General features: G+C 39.2%; 1 long non-coding RNA gene across 1 annotated transcript; it reads right to left on the bottom strand.

The window, feature by feature from the left end:
* Positions 1 to 1,785: 1,785 nt before the first annotated feature.
* On the bottom strand, positions 1,786 to 3,689 carry LOC145804685 (uncharacterized). The gene is made up of 2 exons (XR_014346931.1): positions 3,626 to 3,689; positions 1,786 to 2,022 (listed from the first exon to the last, which is right to left on the bottom strand). It is a non-coding gene; the product is annotated as an uncharacterized LOC145804685 (long non-coding RNA).
* Between the last annotated feature and the right edge of the window lie 6,829 nt (positions 3,690 to 10,518).

Raw genomic sequence — 10,518 nt, 5'->3', positions numbered from 1 at the left:
TTTGCAAAAGTAGATTATTACTATTAAAATTTAAATAATTGGTACATACTTGATTTGCTGCTTTCACTTGAGCATCCATATTAGGCTCCAGTCTGGTAATGACTTTTTTAAGTCCATCCATCACTTCTCTTATCATTTCATTGGATGAGGTAACACCATATTGGAATTGAGGATTTAAAAAATATCCTTCAAAAATAAGAAGACAATTAATAATTGTAAATAAACATACATTTTATAATTGAAACCGTAACACTTACCAGCCGCATGCAAATCTTGATGCAATTGAAAAGACCATCGAGTATCAATAATTTTCCAATAGTCGGTGTAGTGGCGACAATCTCTTTTAATTGCCAACTTTGCTCTATCTATAACTTCATATATGAAACCCATTGTTGGATTCTCATCCCCATCAACCAACCTCAATACTCTGACTAGGGGCTCATGAACTTTACAAAGCTCTGTTGCTTTTTGCCAAAACTCTTTTCCCAAAATAATTTTTTTCACATTGTAAGGCTGCCCAGTCTTTGCCTTCCCCCATCTAGAATTCTTTCACTCATCACTATTAAACGTAGCTCTCAATTGTTGTTTATATCTAACAATACTCTCAATGGCAATCAAATTTGTAGCAAATCGAGTGATGGCAGGTCGAATCATTTCTCTATCTCCAGTGAATTTTCTCATTAAATCCAACACCTATCCACTATTATAAATGAAATTGGTGATGGTTTTACCATCTTCAATCACCTTTGCTACACTTTTCTTATTGGCTATGTCTTTTAGCATGAGATCGATACAATGTGCTGAACAAGCTGTCCAATATAAATGTTTTCTTTTTCTCATTAACATTTTACCGGCAGCTTTCAATGCAGGTTCATTATCAGTTACCACTTGAACAATGTATTGTTCTCCAATTTCATCAACAACTTTATCTAACAACCCAAAATAATATTCAGCAGTCCTACTAATAATATTAGAGGCATCAATTGATTTGTGAAATATAGTACCTCTATTGCAGTACACTAAGAAGTTGATGATGTGTTGCCGAGTTAGAGTGCTCCAACCATCACACATGATGGATACACCTCTCTCTGCCCAAATTCCCTTAAATGATGTTATCCATTCTGTCATTTCATCATGCTTCATGCCCAAATATACTTCAGAAACTTCATAAGCACTAGGACCCTTTACCCCTGGCCCTACTTCAGCAGCAATATCAAGCATGGGTTGTGTATACTCTGAATCAACTGCATTAAATGGAATACGATTATAGAGTATAAACTTGGACACTGCCCGTCCCAATCTCTCTTTTAACTTCTGTAAATTCATTGTAGAGATTTTTCGTTGCTTTGTACTCTTGCTCTTTTGGAGTTCTACATCCATTGCTCTTAGCCTTGTTTCAGGAGCATTGGGCTTAATCGAATTACGTCCACTCCCACTAGTTTCACGCACGGATTGTGATCGACAAAAAACATTAGCAATACCTGACCCTTTTGGCAATCTTTGACCACTACCCCTGCACCAGAACTAGCACCTACATCGTATTGTGATCCATGACCTACAACACCTCGTCTAAATTGTTGCCTTTCCTCTCATTTGTTGTTGTGAACGAATACTTGCTTGTCTAGCCCTAGTCATCTCTGGATCAGAGTCAGAGTCATCATCTCGAAGATCTACAAAATCTCCCCCTTCATCCTCATCATAAAGATCATCTCCCCTAATATGTGCTTCCAGTTCAGTTTTTCTCTTTTGTTTGTCTGCTTTACTCATTTTCTTATTTTGTAAATGTTTCATCATTTCTTGCATCACGTCTCTACTAACATTAGGACAAGAATGCACTTGCCCCGTTTGATGTGCTAAATGTTGTTTGAAACGCGTAATCCCACCTTTAATGTGATGTCCACAAAATTTGCAAATAATATGATGCCTAGTGCCTTCAACTTGAGTTCCAAATTTTCAACCAATATCATCACTTGGGGGTTCATCATTGGCACCCTTTTGTCGTGGCATTTTTGAATTTGAATTCTGTATTACAAAAAAAAAAAAAAAAAAAAAAAATTCAACCCCTATTTATTGTCACAACACATTACAATAACAAATTTCGTCATTAAAAAAAAAAATTGTTGTTATAACACATTACAATAACAAAATAAAAAATATTTATAATTAAATATTAAATGAAATGATTATAAAAAAAAATTCAACCACTATTTATACATTTGGATTTTACATGCTAATGTAATTAGGAATAAAGACATTTTTCATGGCATTGTTTGAGCTATTGTTTTTATTTTTATTTTATTTTTATTTTATAGAAAGATATTTTTTTTACAAAAAAAAAATTGTGCCATCAAAATTGTTGTCACAACATATTACAATAACAAAATTTAAAAAAATATATTTCAAATTAAATACTAAATAAAATAGTTATAAAAAAATGCAACCACTATTTATACATTTCGATTTTACATGCTAATGTAATCATATAAAAATTAAAAAATTAATTTTAAAGAATTTTTTTTTAGGTATTGATATTTAAAAAAAAATATATTTTTAAAATAAAATTGTGCCTTTAACAGTGTTGTAATAACAAAATAAAAAATATTTATAATTAAATATTAAATGAAAAGATTATAAATAAATAAAAAAATGCAACCACTATTTACACATATGGAGTTTACATGCTAATATAAACATATAAAAATTTAAAAATAAATTATAAAGAATTTTTTTTGAGGTATTGATTTTTTTTTTCTTTTAAAAAGATATTTAAAAAAAATTAGTGACTTCAACATTGTTGTCACAACACATTACAATAACAAAATAAAAAATATTTATAATTAAATATTAAATGAAATGATTATAAAAAAAAAATGCAACCACTATTTATATATTTGAAATTTACATGCTAATATAATCATATAAAAATTAAAAAATAAATTATAAATATTTTTTTTTGAGGTATTGATTTTTTTTTCTTTTAAAAAGATATTTAAAAAAAAATAGTGACTTCAACATTGTTGTCACAACACATTACAATAACAAAATAAAAAATATTTATAATTAAATATTAAATGAAATGATTATAACAAAAATGCAACCACTATTTATATATTTGGAGTTTACATGCTAATATAATCATATAAAAATTAAAAATTAAATGATAAATAATTTTTTTTGAGATATTGATTTTTTTTTCTTTTAAAAAGATAATTAAAAAAAATTAGTGACTTCAACATTGTTGTCACAACACATTACAGTAACAAAATAAAAAATATTTATAATTAAATATTAAATGAAATGATTATAAAAAAAATGCAACTACTATTTATACATTTGGAGTTTACATGCTAATATAATCATATAAAAATTAAAAAATAAATTATAAATAATTTTTTTTGAGGTATTGATTTTTTTTTTCTTATAAAAAGATATTTAAAAAAAAAATTAGTGACTTCAACATTGTTATCACAACACATTACAATAACAAAATAAAAAATATTTATAATTAAATATTAAATGAAATGATTATAAAAAAAATGCAACTACTCTTTATATATTTGGAGTTTATATACTAACGTGATCATATAAAAATTAAAAAATAAATTATGAAGAAAAAAATTCATACATAGTTGTTTTTTGGGCTTCAATCACTTGAGTATTTGTTATCTTTTTGAATAACCTGCAAGAAAAAAAAAATCAATAAAAACTGACATCTATAAAATGTATTCATATAATTAAATGTGTTATGATTTGTAGATATTATAAAAAAGAAAAATCAATCACTAATTATTATATATAAAATACGAAAAACAAGTGCATAGCTCTATATATATATATTTAAATTAAAATTATTAAATATATCACATAAATTTTATAGATTTTACAAAATTTAAAGCTTGTGATCATTGTTTGAAAAAAATAAAAATAAAATAAAATAAAATGAACTTTGCCAGTTATAGACCACAAGGAAAACAAATGCATCTTCCCAAGGTAAAGTCAACGATATACACGGTTTGATAAAGAAAAAGACAGTCAACAAATGCCTATCTTCCCCACGAAGCTAAGCTATTGAGCAAACAAAATTTGATAAAGAAAGGCAACAGATCAAATATTGAACTTACTTCGTCTTCTACACAAAGGGGCAGTCACTGGTTTCAACAGCCTTGAAGATTCAACACAGGTTCATCTCTTCCATCTTCCCTCTTCTCTTTTCTCTCTCTCTATTTCTCAGTCATCCGTATTTCAAATCAGATCTAAAAATTTGTGGAATCTCACTTCAATTCAAAGTGGTTCATGGGCTGTAAAGACAACTGACAAAAGCTCCATTATAATAAAGGTGCGTAACGTGCCTTTTCTTTTGTTTTTTTTTTGAAAATTTGTGGATGTCTGATACAATACGGAATCTATCTTTAGCCTTTTTCTTTTGTTTTTTTTTTTGTGAAAAGAATCAGCTAAAGAAGCCCTGTAACGTGCGTAACGGGCCGTTACGACCGTTACATCACCGTTACGACCGCTACGACGGCCGTAACGGCCGATACACCTGTGAATTTCAATCACACCGCAAAATCGGGGGTAACGTGTAGTGCCTACATCCGAAACCGTTACGTAACACCGCATTTTTAAACCTTGCTGGCGTCGCATCGTCGGGCTGTAGTACTGTGCCGGTTGGAGGTTCTATGGCGAGGCGCGCAAGTTCTGCGTCGCCAACATCGCCCTGTTGTGCAATTTCTGTTGAGCTTGCATTCGCTTCCTCGGCTATCGTGGCAAGATCCACTAGGCATACTGGATGAATTCCAGGCGAGAATTCAGTGACAAAATCGGCCAATGTCTATGCTTTTATGGCAGTTCGGGGTTGGAACTTGACGTCGAATTGTCCCAATTCGACCGCCCACTTGAGGATTCGACTGGAGAAATCCGCCCGCTCGAACAAGGCTTTGAGGGGGAACTTGGTCAACACGACGATTGTGTGAGCATGAAAATAGTGGGCCAATTTCCTGGAGGCCATCATCAACGCCAAAGCAAGTTTTTCCAGCGGCAAGTACCTCGACTCTGCCGGTAGCAAGGTTTTGCTCACGTAGAAGATGGAGAAATGCTGGATACCTTCTGACCGGACAAGCACTGCGCTAATTGCATGCTGAGAAACGGCCAGGTAAAGGAAGAGTTCTTCGCCGGGCTTGGGTGTCACCAATAATGGAGCAGAAGACAGATACGCCTTGAGCTTGGCCAAAGCCCTGTCACATTTCTCATCCCATGAAAACTTGGATTTCAGGGCTCGAAAGAAAGAGTGGCAGCGATCTGATGACCGGCTTATGAATCGATTAAGCGCGGCGGCCATTCCGGCCAGATGCTGCGCGTCCTTCGCCGAGTTGGGCTGCTTCAATTCTTGTATGGCTTTGATTTGTGTGGGGTCTACCTCGATGCCTCGGTTTGTGACTAGGAAGCCTAGAAATTTCCCGGATCCCACGCTGAAGGCACACTTAAACGCATTCAGGCGTAGCTTGTGCTATTTAAGAATGGTGAACATCTCGGCTAGATCGGACAAGTGGTCTGCCTGATGCATGCTTTTGACAACCATGTCATCGATATAAACCTCCATCGTTCGGCCTAGCAGATGAGCGAACATTTTGGTCACCATCCTTTGGAAAATTGCCCAGCGTTCTTCAAACTAAAAGACATGACTTGATAGTAGAAGAGTCCCCTTGGAGTGATGAAAGAGGTTGTCTCACAGTCGGGGCCATGCATGGAAATCTGATGATAACCACGGTAGGCATCCAAGAAACTGAGCCTGTTATGTCCGGCCGTTAAATCCACCAGCTGGTCTATTCTGGGCAGAGGAAAGCTGTCTTTAGGGCAAGCTCGGCTAACGGTCTTGTAGTCAACGCAAACTCTCCACTTCCTATTCTTCTTGGGTACTACGACCGTGTTTGAAATCCACCGAGGGTAGTGCACTTCCTGAATAGCCCGTGCTTCAAACAAGTTCCTTACCTCCTCCGCGACTACCTCGGCATGATGAAGAGCCAATCTCCTTGTTCTTTGAATGACAGGGCGTGCATCTGGGAAGACATTGAGTTGGTGGCAAATAAAGCTTGGGTCAACGTCGGGCATGTCATACGGCGTCCAGGCGAAGACTTCGATATTCGCCAGCAAGAAATCTACCATCTCGGTTCTTTCTTGGGTGATAAGGCTTGACTCTAGCAAAAAGAATTTGTTTGGACTTTCGGTGTCGATCCGCACTTCCACTAACTCTTCAACAGCCTTGTCCTCAGCCTTGGCGCTCACATCTTCAAGGACTCCTTGGCCTTCCGGTCCTTTAATCATTTGGACGAAGCCTTTAGCAGCCCAGCTCCCGTTCACTACCACGAAGCATTACTTCGACATGACTTGATCGTCCCAAATTTCCTCAATTTCCCCTATAGCTGAGGGGAATCTCATAACCTGGTGGTAGGTCGACGCTACAGCCTACATAGCGTGAAGCCATCCCCTACCGAGGATCAGATTGTACGTAGACGGCACCTTCAATACCTAGAACTCCACCTGCTTGACCACGGATCCAGTTTTGACCGGTAAAATTATCTTTTCCGTAGGCCACTCCGGTTGTGAGTTGAAACCAACTAGTGGCGAAGTTGCCGGAGCCAAGTCTGTATCCCGGAGTTTGAGTTTCTTGAACGCATCGTAGTATATAATCTCAACCGAGCTTCCCTGGTCAATCAAGATGCGTTTGACACCAAACTCTCTGATGCAGAGGGTGACCACTAGGGTGTCGTTGTGTGGCGTTTGAATGCGCTCTAGGTCCCATGTGGAGAAACTAATCACGTCTTTCTCCTCGGTCTTGCCCTTTTTGACCGCGGACTGGACTGACAAAACTGCCCTCATATGTTCCGCCTTTTTTATCATTCCTCGGAGCTCGCACACACGCGCCGGCTCCACTATGCCGTGGATCACATTGACCACTCCTTGAGAGGACGCTTCTAAGTCATCCAAACCATTCGGATCAGCCGGGGCAGCATGCGCGGCTTTGATGCCCCCATCAATGTAAAGGTCTAAGTGATCGGCGGCGACTAACTCCTCCAAGTGTTGCTTCAAAGGCAAACAGTCCTCTGTTCGGTGTCCTCGCTCCCGATGATATGTGTAGCGGTACCGCGGATTGAAGCCCTTTTGCGTATCGCCTAACTTAGCAGGAAATCGGACGTAATCCTCGTCACGGATTTCACTAAGTATGCGATAGATTAGAATCTTAAAGACCGTGGTGATGCCCGTCCGAGCGTTCAACCTTCTGTTAGCATCAGCTGCGTCATCGCGGGGGTATTCTGCTCGGTCATTTCGACGACCCCTACCACGGTTTCGATGATTTGGTCTACAGTCAGATTCCCCGGCGCGATCATTTAGATAGTTAGGCTCCTGTCTGACCGCGTGTACCTTGCCAGCCGACCACTTGTCTGTTACCACCAGAGTTGTCTTCGCGGTGGATGTCACCGCATCATCCTCTACTCGGATGTGCTCATTGATGCGCTGCATTAGTTGCCCTATGGATGTCGACTGGTTCATGGTAAGCGAGTCCTGCAGTCTATGTTCGACCGGGAGACCGCGCTTATATTAGGTGATTGCCAGGTTGATAGGGTAATCTAGAATCTCGTTGAAGGTTTCCCAGTACCTGGAGTTGTATGCCTTGAGAGTGTCACTCGACTCCATCTTGACACTGAGAATGTGGTCCACTTCCTTTGGTGTTTTGGTATTGGTTTTGAAATAAGTCACGAATGCTTCCGCTAACTGCTGCCACCTTTCGATGCTTTCCTCCGGCAGCCTCTCAAACCATTTCAAGCCCAATTCGCCCAAACTTGACGGGCAAATAAGGCACATAAGAGCGTCATTGCGCCTATGTCCGGCCATAACCTACCGGAAGTGGCTTACATGCATGCACGGATCGGTCTTTCCGTCATTAAGCGTAAACTTGGGCTGGTGAAAGCCCGCCGGGAGCGGTGTGGTTTCTATCTCAATGGAGAAGGGAGTGGCATTCAGTCTCGCCAAATCTATGTCTAGAGGGACATGCATGGCTGGGCGGGGTGGCGGCATTATGACCTCCTCACTAGCGTGACCCCCGTAAGATAGCCGCTGGAGCGCCGGCACCCTTGCGGCCTCCCGTCGGCGAGCTCACTCCTTCAGGACATCCCTCAAGTCCTCTGAACGGACGGAGTAAGAATATCCCGAAGTGGTCGCCGAACGTGAGGGTTGGTAGGTACTATCTTGCGCGCTAGACTTCTTTGCAGGCGTGTCTAGGTCTCCACTCCTATAGCTTCTGGTGATAGAAAGGGAGGGAGTGCGCCGCTGGCTCTGACTGCCTGAACGACGGGGTTGGGTGCGCTCACTGTGGTCTCCCACTCCAGCAACACCCTTCCCTTTGACCTGGCGTGTGAGAGCTTTCATCTTTGCCGCCATTCTCTGGATGACAGTGTCTTGGTCCCTTAACTTGTGCTCCAAACGTCTAGCGTGCGATTCTCTTCGCCGCCGGTGTCCGTCTGGGCTCCGTGAATGACCAAAACTTCTAGCGCGCTTATCTCACGCATCTCTTGAATGTCCTCCTAGGGAAGTCTCCAGGTCCGCCATGTTCTGAACGGCGGGGCGTCTGTCTCTCTATCTGGCTGATTCTGGGGTAACACCGTTAATGGTAGACAACAGTATTTCGTCGTTGTTCGCCATTGAAAGCGATCGGATGAGCTTGGAAGACAAGGTTTTGTCTGTTGAACCTTCTCACAGACGGCGCCAATTGTACGGGGAGGAAATGTCCATCGTTGTCCGTACTCCTTTCGCCCAAGCTCCTTATCTATCCGATCGACCTGCGAGTACAACGGCGGTGTGTTGCCGGAAAACCCCTCTGACGGTCAAGTTAGCACATACTCAGGGAGAGAGAGGAAGAGAGAGATATAGCATAATGAGGGTTTCTCACCAAATGCTCTCTCATCCCCAGCATGGGAGGTGCAGTCATGCTTATATACTTTCTGCGCTCAACCTTGCACCCATTAGTCTCTTGACACGTTGAGCTGCTCTCCCATCTGTCAGCACAAATCCAGCGAACACCATCTAACCAAACCGCCAAACAACATTAGCGGGAACTCGACAGTCCGGCTTTATCACCTCGGCCTCACACGACTGTGCTGCGTAACGAGTCCAAGTGCTCCACTTGCCGAGCTCTATAACAACCGAGCTCAGTAGCATTCTGGAAAAGCCGAGTTCAAGATCGGTCGAGCCGGTAAACAGAAGGCCTTTCCTGCCGAGCTAAACGTGCGAACCATGGAACCCGAGGTAACCGACGATCATCCCGGCCAAATTAGCTCGGTCCAAACATGGGACCTGGACCTCGGGCCTGGGCTTCGACTGAGCAAGACCAACTCTGGGGAAGCCCAAGTTAGCTCGACCTGAATAGGGGGCCCGAGCCTCGACCGAGCAAAACCCACTCTAAACAAGCCCAAGTTAGCTCAGCCCAAACATGCTCGGCCCTATCCTGTCCGGTTTCTACTACGGCCCAAAGCCAGATTATAAATCTCCCTCTCAAATTATAATCAACGAATTTCATAACTCATTCAAATATTCCAATGTAAAGCATATAAGCATGAAATTTTCATATTAAGCATATTCTTGAGATTATAAATGTACAATTTAAAATATAGATAGTATACATCTCAAAAACATGCTATGACATCAAAATTGATTCTATAAAGATATGACTCAAAAAGGAATTAACATATTAGTATGAAGTCATATATAACATGTGAAAAGTATGCTCACAAAAAATATTTATCATTTCTTATCTCTTTTTCATAGCAATGGATGACATGATATACAATGTTAATAAATACATGAATCATTCATATTCTAATAGGCATTCATCAAAATAATATACAAATCACACATTAAAGAATATAGAACTTTAAGCTTAAAGATGTGTTAAGAGTTATACCTTCATTTACCTGTTTGGAATCTTTACCCATACATTGCCTATATTGTTCATCTTGGTGATTTTCATTTCATCATTATTTTTCTTTTAGGAGCTAATTTTTCTCTTTAGATTGAACACTCTTGTTGTGCATTTCCTCTCAAAATCCTTGGTGTTCTTTGAGATTCTATCTACAAATATCTTGATTTATTTCTTGGTACCCATACTTTCTTCGGTCCATAGGGATTAGTCTCAAGAACATTTAATCTCATAAAAGGTTTAGGAGGATCAAAACCAATGCCTACTTTGTCAAAAACACATTTTTTATTTCCAAGAAGCCTGTTGAGGTTTTCTTTTCCTTTTACAAAATTTTTAAGAGTTTTGTTTAAATTCTCAACATTGTTTTTCAAAATATTTTTCTCATTGGCAATAGACGTAAAGTCATTTTTCAAAGTAGCATTTTCCATTTTTAAAACATCGACATCATTTGAAAGAGTAGTAACTAATTTTTTTAATTTAGAATTCTCAACACAAACATTTTTAAATATGTCATGTAATTCATTGAAAGCACTTTCAAATTCTACATAATT

This window comes from Camellia sinensis, chromosome 12 (assembly GCF_055761805.1).
Source record: "Camellia sinensis isolate YWXY chromosome 12, ASM5576180v1, whole genome shotgun sequence".
Lineage (NCBI taxonomy): Eukaryota > Viridiplantae > Streptophyta > Magnoliopsida > Ericales > Theaceae > Camellia > Camellia sinensis.
Note: the sequence above shows the minus strand (reverse complement) of the source record. Positions and strands in the feature narration are given on the sequence as shown.